This window comes from Eptesicus fuscus, chromosome 1 (assembly GCF_027574615.1).
Source record: "Eptesicus fuscus isolate TK198812 chromosome 1, DD_ASM_mEF_20220401, whole genome shotgun sequence".
In the NCBI taxonomy this organism is placed as follows: domain Eukaryota; kingdom Metazoa; phylum Chordata; class Mammalia; order Chiroptera; family Vespertilionidae; genus Eptesicus; species Eptesicus fuscus.
In genome coordinates, this window is record NC_072473.1 from 14,392,197 (window position 1) to 14,411,283 (window position 19,087).

Sequence of the window (19,087 nt, forward strand, 5' to 3'; positions counted from 1 at the left end):
CACCCCGGGCACACTCTGCGCCCACCTTGCATTCCATTCCCTCTTTCCCCCGCGTCTGACCGTGTCTTTTGGGGCGACCAAGGATGACCTCAAAAGGGCCGGCCTGCATGGCGAGTCCACGGCCGCGGCAGTACAAGGCAGGTCATCTGGTTGCTGCTAAACCGAGGGCGACCCGCACTGGCCAGCACACATGGGTGAACGCCCAGAGGGACCGGAGAAGCCTCCAGCAAAGGAGTACCTAGTGTTCTTTTTTGGGACGCATGACTCTGCATTTCTGGAAAAAACGCTCTTATCCCATATAATGACTAAAAAGACAACTTTGGAAAGTCAAGCAAACGAAAAGGATTTAATGAAGGGTTGGGGGAAACAGAAAGTAGCCAGGCACCGTGGGCACTCTCTGCGCCTATCTGACATTCCATTCCCTCCTATCCCCTGGTGAGAAAGCGTCTTTAGGGGCGACCAAGGATGACCTGGAAGGGGACGGCCTGCATGGCTAGTCCAAGGCCTCGGCAGTACAAGGCAGGTCATCTGGTCTTTGCTAAACCGAGGGCGACCCGCACTGGCCAGCACACATGGGTGAACACCCAGAGGGACCGGAGAAGCCTCCAGCAAAGGAGTATCCTGTGTTCTTTTTTGGGACGCATGACTCTGCATTTCTGGACCAAACGCCCTAATCCCATATAATGACTAAAAAGACAACTTTGGAACGTCAAGCAAACGAAAAGGATTTAATGAAGGGTTGGGGGAAACAAAGTAGCCAGGCACCCCGGGCACACTCTGCGCCCACCTTGCATTCCATTCCCTCTTTCCCCCGCGTCTGACCGTGTCTTTTGGGGCGACCAAGGATGAACTCAAAAGGGCCGGCCTGCATGGCGAGTCCACGGCCGCGGCAGTACAAGGCAGGTCCTCTGGTTGCTGCTAAACCGAGGACAACCCGCACTGGCCAGCACACATGGGTGAACGCCCAGAGGGACCGGAGAAGCCTCCAGCAAAGGAGTACCTAGTGTTCTTTTTTGGGACGCATGACTCTGCATTTCTGGAGAAACCCCCTTATCCCATATAATGACTAAAAAGACAACTTTGGAAAGTCAAGAAAACGAAAAGGATTTAATGAAGGGTTGGGGGAAACAGAAAGTAGCCAGGCACCGTGGGCACTCTCTGCGCCTATCTGACATTCCATTCCCTCCTATCCCCTGGTGAGAAAGGGTCTTTAGGGGCGACCAAGGATGACCTGGAAGGGGACGGCCTGCATGGCGAGTCCACGGCCGCGGCAGTACAAGGCAGGTCATCTGGTTGCTGCTAAACCGAGGGCGACCCGCACTGGCCAGCACACATGGGTGAACGCCCGGAGGGACCGGAGAAGCCTCCAGCAAAGGAGTATCCTGTGTTCTTTTTTGGGACGCATGACTCTGCATTTCTGGACCAAACGCCCTTATCCCATATAATGACTAAAAAGACAACTTTGGAAAGTCAAGCAAACGAAAAGGATTTAATGAAGCGTTGGGGGAAACAAAGTAGCCAGGCACCCCGGGCACACTCTGCGCCCACCTGGCATTCCATTCCCTCTTTCCCCCGGGTCTGACCGTGTCTTTTGGGGCGACCAAGGATGACCTCAAAAGGGCCGGCCTGCATGGCGAGTCCACGGCCGCGGCAGTACAAGGCAGGTCCTCTGGTTGCTGCTAAACCGAGGGCGACCCGCACTGGCCAGCACACATGGGTGAACGCCCAGAGGGACCGGAGAAGCCTCCAGCAAAGGAGTACCTAGTGTTCTTTTTTGGGACGCATGACTCTGCATTTCTGGACAAACCCCCTTATCCCATATAATGACTAAAAAGACAACTTTGGAAAGTCAAGAAAACGAAAAGGATTTAATGAAGGGTTGGGGGAAACAGAAAGTAGCCAGGCACCGTGGGCCCTCTCTGCGCCTATCTGACATTCCATTCCCTCCTATCCCCTGGTGAGAAAGCGTCTTTAGGGGCGACCCAGGATGACCTGGAAGGGGACGGCCTGCATGGCTAATCCAAGGCCTCGGCAGTACAAGGCAGGTCATCTGGTCTTTGCTAAACCGAGGGCGACCCGCACTGGCCAGCACACATGGGTGAACGCCCAGAGGGACCGGAGAAGCCTCCAGCAAAGGAGTACCTAGTGTTCTTTTTTGGGACGCATGACTCTGCATTTCTGGACAAACCCCCTTATCCCATATAATGACTAAAAAGACAACTTTGGAAAGTCAAGAAAACGAAAAGGATTTAATGAAGGGTTGGGGGAAACAGAAAGTAGCCAGGCACCGTGGGCACTCTCTGCGCCTATCTGACATTCCATTCCCTCTTATCCCCTGGTGAGAAAGCGTTTTTGGGGCGACCCAGGATGACCTGGAAGGGGACGGCCCGCATGGCTAGTCCAAGGCCTCGGCAGTACAAGGCTGGTCATCTGGTCGTTGCTCAACCTAGGGCGACCCGCACTGGCCAGCACACATTGGTGAACGCCCAGAATGACCGGAGAAGCCTCCACGAAAGGAGTATCCTGTGTGGTTTTTTTTGGACGCATGAATCTGCATTTCTGGACGAAATGCCATTTTCCCATATAATGACTAAAAAGACAACTTTGGGACTTAATGGAGCCAAACATAGAGGTTGGCCACACTGATGACAAGACCATATATCTTCCTCCGAGAGCAAACTTTCAGGGAGCTGCCGTAGCCTCCATAGCAGCGCTTGGGAAAGTGAGGCCTTTCACAATTGGTGGAAATATTTCTATCTTAACAGGGTTCGTTCTGTCTTCCTTCCCGATGCTGTATGATGTCCCAACAAAGCCATTTAATCCATATATATATCCTGATCGCGGAATGCGAAATACACAAGGCATCCTCTTGCCATCAAGTGAGGAATCAGCAACATTGACAGGCGATATGGCTGACAAAATTGTCAAAACTGCACTGTCACTCCTATATCATGTGATCAGAAAGCCACAGCAAAACCCTATGTCACAAATTACTCAGAGATTCAATCGTCTATACGCAACCGTTCGCCCAGGCATTCAACCACCTACAGTTGACTTAGATCCTTCTCATGCATACAAGGAGGCTGCAGCTTGGCTTGCATCCAAGGGCTTGGACGTTGCTATTGTAAAGATTTTGCTGTTCACTGATGATCATTCAGGGATGAGCCCTACAGGCAAGGCTTTTCATAGCTCAACTTCGTCTTGCTGCATCGTTTGCTGAGATGACTCCTTACCTGACTATCAAGTCATTCTTTGGAGATGGATATGCAAAGGGCATGACCCTCCCTGGTCTAGGTGTCAAGATAGGTGCCTTTGTAGAGGCTGAGAAGTCACTTAAAGAATGCCACTGAGAAACCATGTTCCCATACTGTAAGGTCTTACGTCTCACTGGTCATGAATCCCTAGCACCAGTTAACTTTCCGAACCTGTGCAAGGTTGCCAATAGAAGGAAGAGGAAAATTGATGGCATGTTTAGAGACTATCGATCCACCAAGGAGTCATTATCAAATCTACAGACAAAGAGGTAGAGGAAGTTGTGATGCATCCTCCAAGGAAAAAGAGAGTCATGAGTAGCAAGGATGTTAGTGGCATCAAGAAATTGATCCCTTTGACGGACAAAGAAACCATCACTGGATATGATGACTCCAAGTAAGAGGAAGCCAGATGGTGCAGTGTGTTCTGTGGCGATGGAGCGGGGTGGCCCGCAGGAATGATCACCATGAACCACAAAGGAGACCTGGGCCTTCGGCTTCCAGAGAAAAACAAGAAGGTGGTGGTGGTGGTTAAAGAACCCAAACTCAGTACTTGGTTTTGAACAGTAACAGTTATTACACTGAGGTCTGTCCTACCACAGCCATGTCACCCACGAAGAGTGTGATCCAAGGGCAGGCACCCGAGACCCCTCTAGGGAAGAAGAAGAAGAAAAAGAAGGAGCACAGCACCATCTGTGAGGAGCACCTAGAACCTGAGACCACATTCCGTGCGAGGCAGAGAAGTCTTCCAGCCCCAGGACACGGGCTCTTGGTCCATCCGAGTTCCTCAATGGGGAAAAGAAAAATAAGAGGAAGTCCTTGTGGCCTCTGGCCCTGTCTCCTGGTGTGAGGAAGAAGACCTCCCTGGACCCCAGACAGGTAGAGGAAGTGACTAGAGTTGGCAGAAAGTTCAAAAAACACAAGGAAAAAAAGGCCCAGGAAGCAGCAGCCTTCCTAGTCAGGGACCCTTGGGTCTGTGAGGCTCGGGATGCCCTGCACGCATGCTCAGTGGGAAAGGATGACCAGGAACAGGCAGCCTTGGTGCAGAAAAGGAAGAAGGGGGGCCCCAGGGAACACAACATGAACAAGAAGAAGAAAAAGAAAACCCACCAGGAGGAAGACATCCCCCTTGGCCACCCCAAGCCCTCAGGTCCATGGAGAGCAGCCTTAGGAAAAGATGTGCAAAGAAGCTAGTCAAAGTTGAGGCTTCCGAATATATCCCAGTAGGAGACGGCCTCAAGGCCCCTGCGAGGAAGAAAATGAAGCCCACTAAAAGGGCCAAGGAGCCAGGCACTGAGGAGCCAGCACTGAAAAGAAGAAGAGGAAGAGGAAGGAGAGCAAAGTAGCAGAACTTTGGAAGGAGGAGCCTGACACAGACTTTGAGGTGGTGCTAGAGAAGAAAGGCAACATGGACAAGGCACCCATAGACCAGGTGAGGCGAAATGCCTTGCAAGAAGAAACTGATCGTGAGTCAGGCAAAACAGAAGCATCTGGAACTCAGACCTGGACAGGAACTCAGTTTGGCCAGTGGGATACTGCTTGTTTTGAAAACAAGGAACAGAAGCTGAAATTTTTCAAACTTATGGGCGGATTTAAAAATCTGTCCCCTTCATTCAGCCGCACCCGACACGACCAGGAGGCCCAACATGGCACTGGACACGATGGCGGCCAGCAGCCTGCAGCAGAGCCTGCAGCAGGACTACGTGCGGGCCCTGAGCTGGAAGGATGGCGGGCGTGCCGGCCTCAGCCTCCCCACCTCAAACAAAGTCTTCTATATAGACAGGAACGCTTTCAAGTCCATCAAGTTTGAAGATTAAACTCTACTGTCTTATCTCCTGAGTCAAAACTGCTTTTGTTATTCAATTATGCAGAGGAGAGCCTCTGACCAGTGTCTCAACTTGAGCTCCTGCGAAGGTTAAGGAAGACTCTGGATGTGCTGGGCAGCCTGGGTGGAGGCAGCACATGGTTCAGGAGCTGAGAGAACTTGCTAGTGGCCAAAATCCACTATTTTCTGTGCTAGCCCTCCATCCCTGATTGAAGACATCACAGTATATAAATATCAGCTGTTTGTTGAAGACTTGGTATGTGCCAGACACATACTAATATGTTTACTTGCATTGACGTATTTAATTTTAATTATGCAATAGATAGTTTTACCCCTATCTTATAGATGAGGAAACTGAGGTTCAGGGATGAAGTAGTAACATTCATTGTCCAGGGTCACCCAGCCACTAAGTGCCAAGTGTAATTTTGTACCTCAAGCCCTACATTCACTGCTCTGGATGTCCCCCTCTGGGACTTTCTCCCAGAATACTCACTGGGGATAAAAAGACCTGATTGAAGGAACAGAAGTCTATTACACATCTAAATCTAAAACAGGAAGTAGTGTTAGTGATAAGTAGAATAACAAGCTCACTTTCCTTTCCCATCTTGGAGTAGCTGCAGGCAAATAAGCATCTGAATTGCCACCAAGCAGGTGTTACTGCCCCATGCGCTGTGGGGACCGTGTCCAAGCCTGAACTCCACAGCCAGCCTCAGAGCTCTAGGTACAGAGACCATGACCACCACCTCCCCATTCAGCTAGAATTTTGCTTCCCAAAATACAGGTCATGATCAGGACATTTTCACATCATTTGGCTGAATGCCTCCTGCACATACCCATTTAGGCAGGCCTACGTGGCCAGGAGAGTCCGTCTCCAATGGCAGGAAGTCCTGATAGAGTGGTTGACCCAGCATCTCACTAGAGAACCGTTCTTTCCTCCCTGCTCCATCAGTAGCTCCTCAGACTGGTGGAGGGATGGCCATAGCAATTTCAGGCAGCTCATCAAGAAACTAGAATATTCCAGAGGAAGATGGAAACCCTGTGGCCCCTGACACGGAGGAAGGTTCTCCTCAGGCCAGCCAGCCATGAGCGGTGAGGACGGATGCCGGTGGGAGGAACAGGGGCAGAGATGAGGCAGGCCTGCCAGGGCTCTGGCAAGCGAGCACTGGCCAGGAGCCCTACAACTCTGCCCTGGCCAGTGCTGTTAAGTGGTTGGAGCATCGGCCTGTGCATCAAAAGGTCATGGGTTTGATTTCAGGTCAAGGCCAGGTTTTAGGTTCCATCCCTGGCCCAGTTGGGGACCATGCAGAAGGCAACCAATCTATATCTCGTTCATACATCAATGTTTCTCTCTCCCCCACTTCCCTCCCCTCCCCCTATGTCCCTTCCATGTGCCTGCCTCTGTCCCTTCTACTCTCAAAAAAAAAAAAAAATCAATGGAAAATATATTCTTGGGCATAGAAATCAGCCTTACCAGGACAGGCCACACAAAAGCAGCTCTGGTGGATGTATGACCCACCTACTCAGATTTCAGAACTAATTCTGTTTGAAGTGTACAGCCTCAACGTAGAAGTAACTTTTTAAGGCACATAATTTGTGATCTTGTGATTTTTTTCATTTAAATAGTATGGTAGTAAAAGTGGTATTGGAAGTAGTTTTGTGAAATAAAGGCCACTAGGGGGTGTTTGGCCTATGCAACATGGAAAAAAAAAGAAAGAAAAAGAAAGCCACAAAGGCCAAAGACATGGAAAGCACTATCAAGTCACTTAACAACCTAACTGCACATTTGTCTCGACCGGCTGCGACACCCATAGGAAACTAATCCATGGCCCATGGTTTATGTTTTACTTTTCATTTATCCACAAGAATTAACTATTAATAATAATTTTTAAAAAAGACAACTTTGGAAAGTCCAGCAAACGAAAAGGATTTAATGAAGGATTGGGGGAAACAGAAAGTAGCCAGGCACCCCGGGCACACTATGCGCCCACCTGGCATTCCCCTCATCTCCCGGGTCAGACTTTGTTTCGTGAGTTGCATGGAGCTGTGCAGAACACCAAGTTACAAGGGCAGAAACTGCATACACCGTTTCTGAAGCAACAAGAGCTTTATCATAACATTAAAGCTGCACATGACCAGTTCATACCGGATATGGCATGCTTACAGAATGACGAAGAACAGCATCTTGCCAATGAAAATGAAGAATTTAGAGATGAATTGCCCACGTTGCTCGTGAATGAAGCTCATATGCAAGATTTGGAGAATATTGAAAAATCTCTTTACTTCCTGCATGACGTCCTGCAATTTGAGGACGCTGAAGAAAGAACTGGAACTTAAGTTCGAAATGTCATTTGAAGGCTGTTGTTTTACTATTAAGTGACACCTATCCTTAGCATTGTATTAAAAAGGTTTCTTTACCATGTACATACATTTACTTTCTTATAGTTCAGGTATTTCACACCTATCTTTACAGGTAAATTAACTGCAAAATTTTGGTTTTTAAGTTTGATTTTCAGGGAGTATGTGGGCATTTCATTGTGCATGCATCTAAAAGCTTAATTAATCTTATACTTTTTTGTAGTGGGAAATTTATGTACGGCTGCCAAGAACCAATTCCAGCATGTAATAATTAGAAGTGTTCCATCAAAAGGTTGATGGGACTTGGTGGGCTCAACAAGGGTGAGCGACACATATAGTTTACCTATTGGAAAAGGCTACAAAGCATTTCCCCCAAACCTGAATAGAATGATTGTTAGCTGCCACACAGCTCAGGGCATTTTATTGCCTCCTGTTGACCAAACACCTGAACAGCTGTAGGCTATTTCCCAAATTGACAATATCTGTAAACCCTTTGAAGGGTATATTTCCACCTTGCCTTGGGACAAATTGCGTTTAATAAAAGCACGGGTCCTTGGTCAAGGAGGAGAGTCTTCTAGCTCCTTCAGCTGGAAGCTCCTCTGACCCCCGATGCCTTTCAAAAATATCTTTTGTCCACGGACTCCTTCTTAATCATCTACGCGCAGCCCTTTCTCCAGAATGCTGAACCCTTTGAAAGGCTGGGGGAAAAGAACCCCGGCATAAGGCAAACATTCAAAATCATTTGGAAACGCGAGGTAATGAATATGAAATTGCCTCAGAATATATTTGGAATAATTTAGTTAACTTTATTTTCATTCTGTTACCAAGGTTCAATGTTTTATTTTAACTACTTAGAGACCAAGCCATACACCAGCATTGTATATACCTAGTGATGATTAAAATAAAATCACATTGGGAAGAAAAAAAAAAGGAGTATCCTGTGTTCTTTTTTGGGACACATGACTCTGCATTTCTGGACCAAAGGCCCCTTTTCCATACAGTGAATAAAAAAACAACTTTGGAAAGTCCAGCAAACGAAAGATTGTGGGAAACAGAAAATAATCCGGCACCGGGGCACACTCTGCCTCCACCTGGCATTCCCTTTCCCCCGGGTCTGACAGCGTCTTTGGGGCGACCAAGGATGACCTGGAAGGGGACGGCCTGCATGGCGAGTCCACGGCCTCGGCAGTACAAGGCAGGTCATCTGGTCGTTGCTAAACCGAGGGCGACCCGCACTGGCCAGCACACATGGGTGAACTCCCAGAGGAAGCTGAGAAGCCTCCAGCAAAGGAGTATCCTGTGTTCTTTTTTGGGACGCATGACTCTGCATTTCTGGACCAAAATTCCTGGAAACATACAATCTTCCAAAACTCAACCAAAAAGTAGCTTTGTTTTCCCTCTTGAGAGTTGTGGGAGAGTGTTGAGAAACGTTTTCCACTTGGTTGAACAGCAAGGAACACAACACAGCCAGAAACTGTTTCAGAGTGGGACATTTGCAAAAACGATTTTCTTTTGGTGCAAAATTTCACCAGCACCAGGAGCAGCAAGTGAAAGAGAAGGCTTTCATAAGAGGTGTGGATAGGGTCTCACTTGCAAAGGGCTGCAGTTTCAATGTGTCCCGGAAGAGTTTTACCTGTGGTACAGTTGCGGAGGATGTCCTTACCAGCTCAGGACATATCTGACAATAGGCTACTCATACTAGGGAAAGGCCAAATGAAATCTTGATGTCTGGGATGACTTTTCAGAGGAGAAATTATTATAACACTAGTAAAGAATGTAAGAAAGCTATTGGCTGCAACCACATACTTGTTGAGGACCAGGACATTGGTACTGTAAGACAGTGTTCTGTGTGTCATTAACCTTTTGCACTCGGATGTCGAGTGTGACTCAACACGGTTAGCATCGGTAGCAGCTCGTATGTCGAGCCACACTCAACACGTAGTTTCACCGTGGGGGGAGGGGGATTTTTGTCTATTTTTCCAGTATCTTTTCTTGTTTTCATTAGCATGAAAGGACAAGTAAAATGTAAATGCCGTCTCAACTGATGCCACCACCTAAGCTTATCTTTTGCATAGGCAGCAATCTTGAGTAGGCAGGTCCAAGGCATGAGTCCTTGCATCATGCCTTTTTGAGCTTGCATCATCTTCCCTTGGTAAAGAACCTTCCTTATCTTTTAGTCTCCTAGGTTTGTTTAGGTTTCTATTAGCATATCACAGATGTTGTCATGACACAGGGTTTAGTTGGATGATTGGTTTGCCCCCTAGAAGTCGCACGTTCTGAGTGAATTTCCCCTCCTCAGGATGGATAAGTTTTCCAAAGACATAGAAAGCAGCGATAATGAATTTTACTTCGAAAACGAAAAAAGTGAAAAATGTAATAGTGATGAAAGTGAGTTCTCCGAGGATGCGAGTGGAGATGATGAATAAATCGCTGGCCCAAGTGGAAGACAGAAAGGAAAAAGTCCCTTGCTTTGCCCAAAAATCTAGCTGAAAGTACTGACAGTGACAGTGACATTGAATTCATAAAGGCAAAACAAAGACACACAATTGTTTATTCGAGTGAGAGTGATGGAGATGTAGGTGATATCATTGAGAAATCGGGTATAAGACCCAGTGAAAGTTACGTTTCTAGGGGAAAACAGGAAAAAGGAAAGTGGACATCTACATCTGTGAATGACAAAGAGCCTAGCAGAATCCCTTTCTCCACTGGTCAGTTACATGTTGGACCTCAAGTTCCTTCTGGATGTGCCACACCAATAGACTTTTTTCAGTTGTTTTTTACTGAGACGTTGATAAAAAATATAATGGATGAGACAAATGAGTATGCTAGGCATAAAATTAGCCAGAAAGAACTATCCCAGCCGAAACCGGTTTGGCTCAGTGGATAGAGCGTCGGCCTGCGGACTGAAAGGTCCCAGGTTCGATTCCGGTCAAGGGCATGTACATTGGTTGTGGGCACATCCCCGGTAGCGGGTGTGCAGGAGGCAGCTGGTCGATGTTTCTCTCTCATCAATGTTTCTAGCTCTCTATCCTTCTCCCTTCCTCTAAGAAATCAATAAAATATATTAAAACAAACAAAAAAATAACTATCCCAGCGATGCACTTGGAATAATTGGAAAGATGTGACGACAGAGGAAATGAAGGCTTTTCTTGGTGTAATACTAAATATGGGTGTATTGAATCACCCCAACTTGCAGAGTTATTGGTCCATGGATTTTGAGTGTCATATACCATTTTTTCTATCTGTTTTCAAAAGAGAAACGTTCTTGCAAATATTTTGGATGTTACACTTGAAAAACGACCAAAAGTCAAGTCAAGATTTGAGAACAAGAACCGAGAAGGTAAACTGCTTCTTGTCATACCTTGAAATGAAATTTAGGGAGAGATTCTGTCCTGGAAGAGAGACTGCTGTTGTTGGTTTCAAGGGAAAGATACACTTCATCACATATAATCCTAAAAAGCCAACAAAAGGGGGTATTCGTTTTTATGTCCTCGCAGATTCAAAATGTGGTTACATACATTCATTTGTCCCTTATTATGGAGGAATAACATCTGAAACGTTGGTGAGACCTGATCTCCCTTTTACTAGCAGAATAGTTTTAGAGCTTCATGAAAGATTGAAGAACTCAGTACCTGGTTCTCAAGGTTATCATTTCTTCACTGACGGGTATTACACTAGTGTCACTCTTGCAAAGGAATTGTTCAAGGAAAAAACACACTTGACAGGGACAATAATGCCCAATAGGAAAGATAATCCACCTGTCATCAAACATCCAAAGCTAATGAAAGGAGAGATAGTGGCTTTCAGGGATGAAAATGTAATGCTTCTTGCGTGGAAAGACAAGAGGATAGTCACAATGCTCAGTACATGGGACACTTCAGAGACTGAGTCTGTGGAAAGGAGAGTGCGTGGTGGTGGGAAGGAAATAGTTCTCAAACCCAAGGTCGTGACCAACTATACAAAGTTTATGGGGGGTGTTGATATAGCTGATCACTACACAGGCACATACTGTTTTAAGAGGAAGACTCTAAAATGGTGGCGTCAATTGTTTTTCTGGGGGCTTGAGGTCAGTGTTGTAAATTCCTATATATTGTACAAAGAATGCCAAAAAAGAAAAAACGAAAAACCGATAACGCATGTGAACTTTATTAGGAAACTAGTACATGATCTTGTTGGAGAATTCAGAGATGGTACACTAACTTCTAGGGGTAGATTATTATCCACTAACTTAGAGCAACATTTAGATGGAAAGCTCCATATAATCACACCTCACCCTAACAAAAAACACAAAGATTGTGTTGTTTGTTCTAACAGAAAAATCAAAGGAGGAAGAAGAGAGACGATTTATATTTGCGAAACATGTGAATGTAAACCAGGTCTTCATGTGGGTGAATGTTTCAAAAAATATCACACCATGAAAAATTATAGAGATTAAAATTACTATTTGAATGTATCAATAATTTGAAATATAAAAAAATCCAAATAAATAAGTTTGTATGAAAAGAAAATCCAGTTTTTTATTCTACTGCCGTGCTTTGTAAAATCTGGGGTATTTAAAAAATTAAATCCCGAGTAGAATAAAGGAATTGAGAAAAAAGCAAGCGAGTGCAAAGGGTTAATATTTTACCAGCACCTCCGGCCTCCATTATCATCAGATAGTTCATACTGGGAAAAGGCCATTAATGCAGTGAATGTGGGAAATCTTTTATTAGGAATTATGACCTTTATTGTCATCAGAGAGTTCACACTGGAGAAAGGCCTTAGAAGTGCAATTAATGTGGAAATTCCTTTACCAGCAGCAGTAGTCTTCATTGTCATAAGATAGTTCAAACAGGAGAAAGACCTTATGAATGTAGTGAATGTGGGAAACACTTTACCCAAAGAATTCAGGAAAACCAGAGTAATAAACTGAAGTTTAGCTGGAGAGAACCCTAATAACCAAGGATGGAAAATGGAGACCATAGAGATTGGTAGGAAGGGCAGAGGAGCAAGAGGGCTGACCAGGCTCCCACTGACAGCAGGTAAAGTTCCAAAGGGATATCTCAGCTGCAGGGGATTCCCACTGAGAACTCTGGGGTCTAAACACCAAGCTAGGCTCCCCAACCCAGAGCACCAAGACTGAGAAATATGCCAATATAACATTTGGCTTTGAAAAGCAGCAGAGTTTCTGTTTGCCAGGGAGAAGCAGCTGGAAAAGCAGACACCCTCTTAAAGGGCCAATGCACAAAATTTTGTGTGCAGCCACTCACTTTGGGCTCCAGCAGAGGTGAGTGCTATATGAGGAGAATTCAGGATTGGGGGCTCTGAGGATACAGCTCAGAGGGCCTTCAACCTGGTATCCTGTGCTGAGTCATCCCCCCCACCCCCTCCATACCTCAGAGTATGCCGGAAACCAATCAGTTTCACTAAAAGAGAGATGTGGACAGGAAGCCAGGAAGGCTGGTCAACAACCTTAATTGCTCTAACCACTCACCCTTTAGTTGAGACATTGTTAGCTGAAGCAGCCTCCACCTCTGTTTGTCCTATGTAAATTTCTGTTATTTCCAGCCTAAGGACAATGTGTAAATTTCTGTTATTTCCTGCCTAAGTTGTTTTCCCCATAGCCTCAATAAAAGGGATAGAAGGGCAAGAGCAGAGAGTAGTTCTCTCACTAGAGTTGGACTACCGCCTGGCCCCCCATATCGCCAAATTAAATTTCTTCAAGTCTCTCTTCATTTGTGTGCGGCCCTTCTCCAGAACTTGAACCCTGAACCGGAACCCTGAACCACACGGGATGTGGAAAGGGGATCCCACATCTGGCGCCTACCGAGGGACTTCTGGAGAAGGTATTTTTCGCCTAAGAGCGAAGGAAAAAAATTACACCGAGAAAAGGTGTGGAAAATTCACCGGAAAAAGGTGAGGGAAGTTCACCGCACACAAAAGCCCACGCACGGCCAGCTGCAGAGTTGCGAACTGTAACTAGGGTGGGAATGTCTTTTTCAGCCAGGCTAATGGGGAAGAATTAGGTTATAAATATAAAGTAAACCTTATTATTAGCAATTTTGTTTGAATGCTTGAGGAATTAAAAGTTCAAGAAGGTATTCTTTTATAGTTTTTGTTTGATATTATAGAACATAACCCTTGGTTTTTTGAAAAGGTACATTAGATCTTGAGTATTTGGCAAAAAGTTGGTCAAAAAAGCTCAGCAGTAGGAAAAAACTTACCTCAAAAAACTGTTTCTCCATGGGGAACATAATAGTGCGTTTGCTAGAGCCTTTTAGAGAGGCTGAGGAGAAGCTTCCTCCCCTGGTTCCCTCCGCTCCTCCCAGAGAGGAGCAGGAAGAAAAACTGAAGGAATGGCCTTTATGGCCCCCTCCACCTCCATGTCCTAATCCTGAAACATTTAATTCACCAATAGAATCCTCTATACAGAGGGCCATCAGAGAAGGAATGAAGGACATGTCGGTGGAAGAAAGGCTTGCTTTTCCTGTTATACAAGTAGCTGACCCACAGCACCCAAATCAGATAATAAGACGCCATGAAAAAATTGATTTTTAAATGATAAAAGCTTTTTAAGAAAGCGTTGTTCAAAATAATCCAACGGCTCCTTTTACAGGAGAAATCATGAATAATATTTCTGATGCATTCTTAACTCCTTCTGATTGGTATTCTCTGGCTCGTGCAACTCTGGATGGAGGAGATTATTTACTATGGAAGGGAGAATACTTGGAGAAATGTCAAGAGCAAGCCCGCACAGAGGGCCGAATGCTCAAATAACTTACGAAATGCTGGCAGGACTGGGACAGTATATGGATGTACAAAATCAGTTACATTATGTGCAACAGGCATATGAGCAAATTAGACTTTGTGGAAGGAAAGCTCGGTGGGCTTTACCAGGAAAAGGGGACCCTGAGGGAGCTTTTAGTAAATGTATGCAGGGACCTACAGAGTCATTTTCTGATTTTGTGGCTCGTCTCACTCAAGCAGTGAGACGACAGATTCAACATGAGGCAGCAGGAGATATTTTAATTCAGCAATTAGCTTATGAAAATGCCAATGCTGATTGTAAGAAATGCCTGATGCCTCTGAGAAGAAATAGTACCATTACAGATTATTCAAGCGTGTCAGAATGTGGGATCAGGCACTTTTCAAGCAAATTTACTCGCTGCTGCAGTAACAGGTAGAAATAAGAGGTGTTAGAAGTGTGGAAAAATAGGACATTTCCAAAAGGAATGTAGGCAACTGAGAAGGACACAAGGTAGCGCTCTAGGAAGAGGCATGAACACTCCGCCTCAAGATTTAAGCATCTCTGTGTCCTAGATGTCAGAAAGGGAACTACTGGGCCAGTTTTTGTAAATCGAAATTTCATAGAAATGGGCAGCTGCTAGATCAAGATAGAGGGCATGGTCAATCGCCGGGAAACGGCCAAAGGGGTGCCCCCCAGCCCCATCATCAATAGGACAAATCTGTCCTACAAGGCCCACAGTGGATTCCCTCATCCGAGCAACTCCAGGAAGCGCAGGCCTGGATCTTAACAGCACTAGAGCGGTCACTTTGACCCCCGATATTGCTTGGCAAGCTATTTCTACAAGAATTTGGGGACCTGTGCCACTGGGAACTTCAGGATTAATTTTAGGGAGGAGTGGAAACACTCTAAAAGGACTATCTGTTCTGCCTGGAGTCATTCAGATTATGAAGGAGAAATTAAAGTTATACTAGAATGTAATCATGTTATGCAAGTTACTCCAGGACAAAGAATTGCTCAGATACTACTTTTACCTTATGTTCAGCAAGGTGAGGCTTTAAATAGGAAAAGAGGAATGCAAGGATTTGGAAGCTCGGACATTTATTGGATACATAAAATTAGCAAAACCCGTCCTATGATTGATTTAAGAGTAGAGGGAAAACAATTTAGGGGTCTAGTGGACACTGGAGCGGATGTTAGTGTTATCAGTTAAGAATTCTGGCCTCCAAGTTGGTCCATGACAGAAGCTATGGGCTCAGTTAAGGGGGTAGGACAGTGATGGGCAACCTTTTGAGCTTGGTGTGTCAAACTTCGCCAAAAAACTGAGCATAATTCGGGTAGTGTGTCACTTTGAGGAAAAAACTAACTCCAAGACTCTAGTCGCAAATGTTTCATCCTCAGGAGCAGCAAATGTTTCATCCTCGGCATGCGGCCGCGTGTCATCAGAAATGGCTACGCGTATCAGTGCTGACACGCGTGTCATAGGTTCGCCATCACTGGGGTAGGAGCTCCTAATGACACACAACGTAGTGCTGCAGTGCTAAGGTGGCAAGATGAGGAAGGACAGACAGGATGGTTTCAGCCCTACATCATCTCTAGAATTGCAGTCAACTTATGGGGCCGGGATGTTTTAGAAGGCATACAGGCATGTATTATTACCGGCAAAGGAAAGCAGTTAATAACTCAGAATTATCAACCTTTTTAGGAGCGGTCACTGCTCAGTCTCCTCACCCTCATGCTGATCCTATACAATGGAAGATGATAGACCTGTATGGGTGGATCAGTGGCCATTAACCAAGGAGAAATTAAGTCATATTCATGAATTAATATAAGAACAAATAGAAGCTGGTCACATAGAGCCTTCCAATAGTCCTTGGAATATGCCTATATTTACAATCCCTAAAAAGGCGACAGGAAAATGGTGATTATTACATGAACTTAGAGCAATTAATGCTACTATGCATACCATGGGAGCTTTACAACCTGGACTCCCAGCGCCTTCACAAATCCCTTTAAATTGGGCTCTCATAGATCTTAAAGATTGTTTTTTCACCATTCCCTTGGCACCTCAAGATAGAGATTTGCACTTTCAGTGCCATCTATTAATAATATAGAACCCATGAAAATATATCAATGGAAGGTTTTACCTCAAGGAATGGCCAATAGCCCTACTTTGTGTCAAAAATATGTGGCTCAAGCTGTTCAGCCTTTAAGAGAAATACTCCCAATGTTACATTAGTCATTACATGGATGACTTGCTCTTAGCAAGCCCACGGGAAGAACAGACCTTGGCCATGTTTTCCCAATTAGAAGAGGAGCTCCCTAAATGGGGCTTAAGAATTGCTCCAGAAAAGGTACAGAAAGAAACTTACTGAAGACTGGTTTCATTTGACTCTCAGCATAGCCATTGTTGCTTGTCTCATTTTTTGTTCTTATATGTTTATTTCTAGTCTGCATATGCAAGATTTTTTAAGGAAAGAAAACAGGGGAAATGCTGGAAACCAATCAGTTTCACTAAAAGACAGATGTTGACAGGAAGCCAGGAAGGCTGGTCAACAACCTTAATTGCTCTAACCACTCACCCTTTAGTTGAGACATTGTTAGCTGAAGCAGCCTCCACCTCTGTTTGTCCTATGTAAATTTGTGTTATTTCCTGCCTAAGGACTATGTGTAAATTTGTTATTTCCTGCCTAACGTGTTTTCCCCATAGCCTCAAATAAAAGGGATAGCAGGGCAAGAGCAGAGAGTAGTTCTCCCACTAGATTTGGACTACTGCCTGGCCCCCCATATCGCCAAATTAAATTTCTTCAAGTCTCTCTTCATTTGTGTGCGGCCCTTCTCCAGAACTCGAACCCTGAACCACGCAGGACGTGGAAAGGGGATCCTACAAGAGTACAACTTTCTAAGGCAGAATTTAGCCATCCAGGCAGCTTTTGCCTGAGGGTTGGGGAGGGGAAGCAATTGCCCACCCTGTTGGAAAACCTCTCACCCCACTCCAGTGTTTACTCCTTGCTGTGGTCTACAGCCTGAAGCTCATTAAGAGACTGAGAATAACAATGAGCCTGCAGGTAAAGGTGGAACTCTGGGTGCTTTCAGTCTTTTACTGATCTGCTTCTCGGCATAGGGCTAGGAAAAGCCTATCTTGGAGTGCATCTTGGTCCTTTGCAAATGCACACAGGCCTAGCAGAGGGAGCCACAAGCTATGGATCACTGACAGCTCCAAACAGAATACTCAGGGCAAGTTACAAACAGCATCTGACATTGTCCTGCACCAGAAATCCTCCAAATAGACTGCAAGTTGTAGCAGATCTACCTAATACATAGAAACAAACCCAAACAGCGAATCAAAACGGGGAGACAGAAAAACAAGCCCCAAATGAAAGAATAGGAGAATTCTCTACAAGAAGAGATAAATGAAATGGGAATAAGCAATTTATCAGATATAGAGTTAATAATGATTATTCGGTTGCTCAACAGCATGAGAAAGGATATAGAAACTATATCATTCTTTGAAAATTTATCTCTGTAGTTTTCAAACTAGCTATTGGTGATTCTCCTTGACGAATTTGAGCTTCCACTCCTTCCTTAGGACTCATACTTTGTACACTCAATCTGAAATTTGATTGATGTAATGACTGAGGAGTTTACAATCAAGTAACAGGAGCTGAACTAAGGCTTTATATTTATCGTCTCATTTCAGCTTCACCACACAGGGAAGGTAATGAAATACTGACTACTGACACTGTAAATGTGAAAAAAAATGTAGGCTCAAAGAGATTAAATACATCTCCCAAGGCTACAGATCCCAATATGGCAGTGCTCAGACTAGAATCTGCAGTGCCTCGCTCCAAAATCTATGCTCTTATGTAGGAGGACATTTATCACTAGATGTAATTGCCACCCCCATATTCTCTTGAGTTAACAAATCTTCTCTCTGAGGATAGCCCTGAGGCTACAGCAGTGACCAATCATTAACACTTGATCAGACTAAAGAGTTGTGTCCAAACACTATGGGGGAGTGATTGAAATATGTCTACTGGATAAAGAAATGCCCTCAAAATGCCTAAAATAAAAGATATAGTGCATGAGGGTACTGTAGGTTAGATACATCCCTAAAAGGCTGCACTGAACAGGATGTAGAAAGCAGCATGTCCTATTGATAGTGGGGAAGGGCACATAATAAGAATTGAGCCACAGTTGTCTAATAATAATTCACCTTACTAGCTATACATAAGTTTGCTTACAGACCCTGGGAAACTGGAAGATGAAACAAGGCTGTAAAAATATAAGATGCCTCCATGGGTCCATTACTCAGAAAAGAAATACATTTTGAGAACAGACCGAGGATAGGTAGGGCACATTTTGATTTGGTTGCTGTGCCCAGACCCTGACCCCCTCAAAGAGTCCCGCCCCGCCCTGGCTGCTCCGGGCCTCTGGGAAGCACACACGCAGGCACAGAGCAGCCGGTGTGGGACACCTGCTATGAGGGGGAGGGCAGGGAGTGGACGGAGCTACAGGAGGGTGGCAGGGCCGGAGCGAAGGCGGAAGGCAGTGGCCAGAGCAAAGGCCCAGGTCCTGGGTGCCAGAGGGAAGTTGGTGCCGGCAGCCAGGGGAAGGAAGGCCTATTCTTGCATGAATCTTCGAGCATCGGGCCTCTAGTGTGTATATAGCCAACTGGCAAGGGGGTGGGGGGTCCAAGCAGAATTTCCAGCGTGACTAACTACTCTCCCCATACTGCTGGAATTATTGGAATAAATCTATCCTATACTATATAATCACGAGCCGCAGTTTGCCGCTCAGTTGACTAATGAGTTTGCCGACCACTGTCATATACTACCCTTTACCTCTTTGCACACAATATGCCACAATTGCCTAATCCTCACAGCTTCCAACTACTCGGTAACATTTAGTCTAGTCCAGTGGTGGGCAAAC

General features: G+C 45.3%; 1 pseudogene; it reads left to right on the top strand.

The window, feature by feature from the left end:
* Positions 1–3,709: 3,709 nt before the first annotated feature.
* Positions 3,710–5,068, top strand: LOC103297826 (lysine-rich nucleolar protein 1-like; annotated as a pseudogene).
* The last annotated feature ends 14,019 nt before the right edge of the window (positions 5,069–19,087 follow it).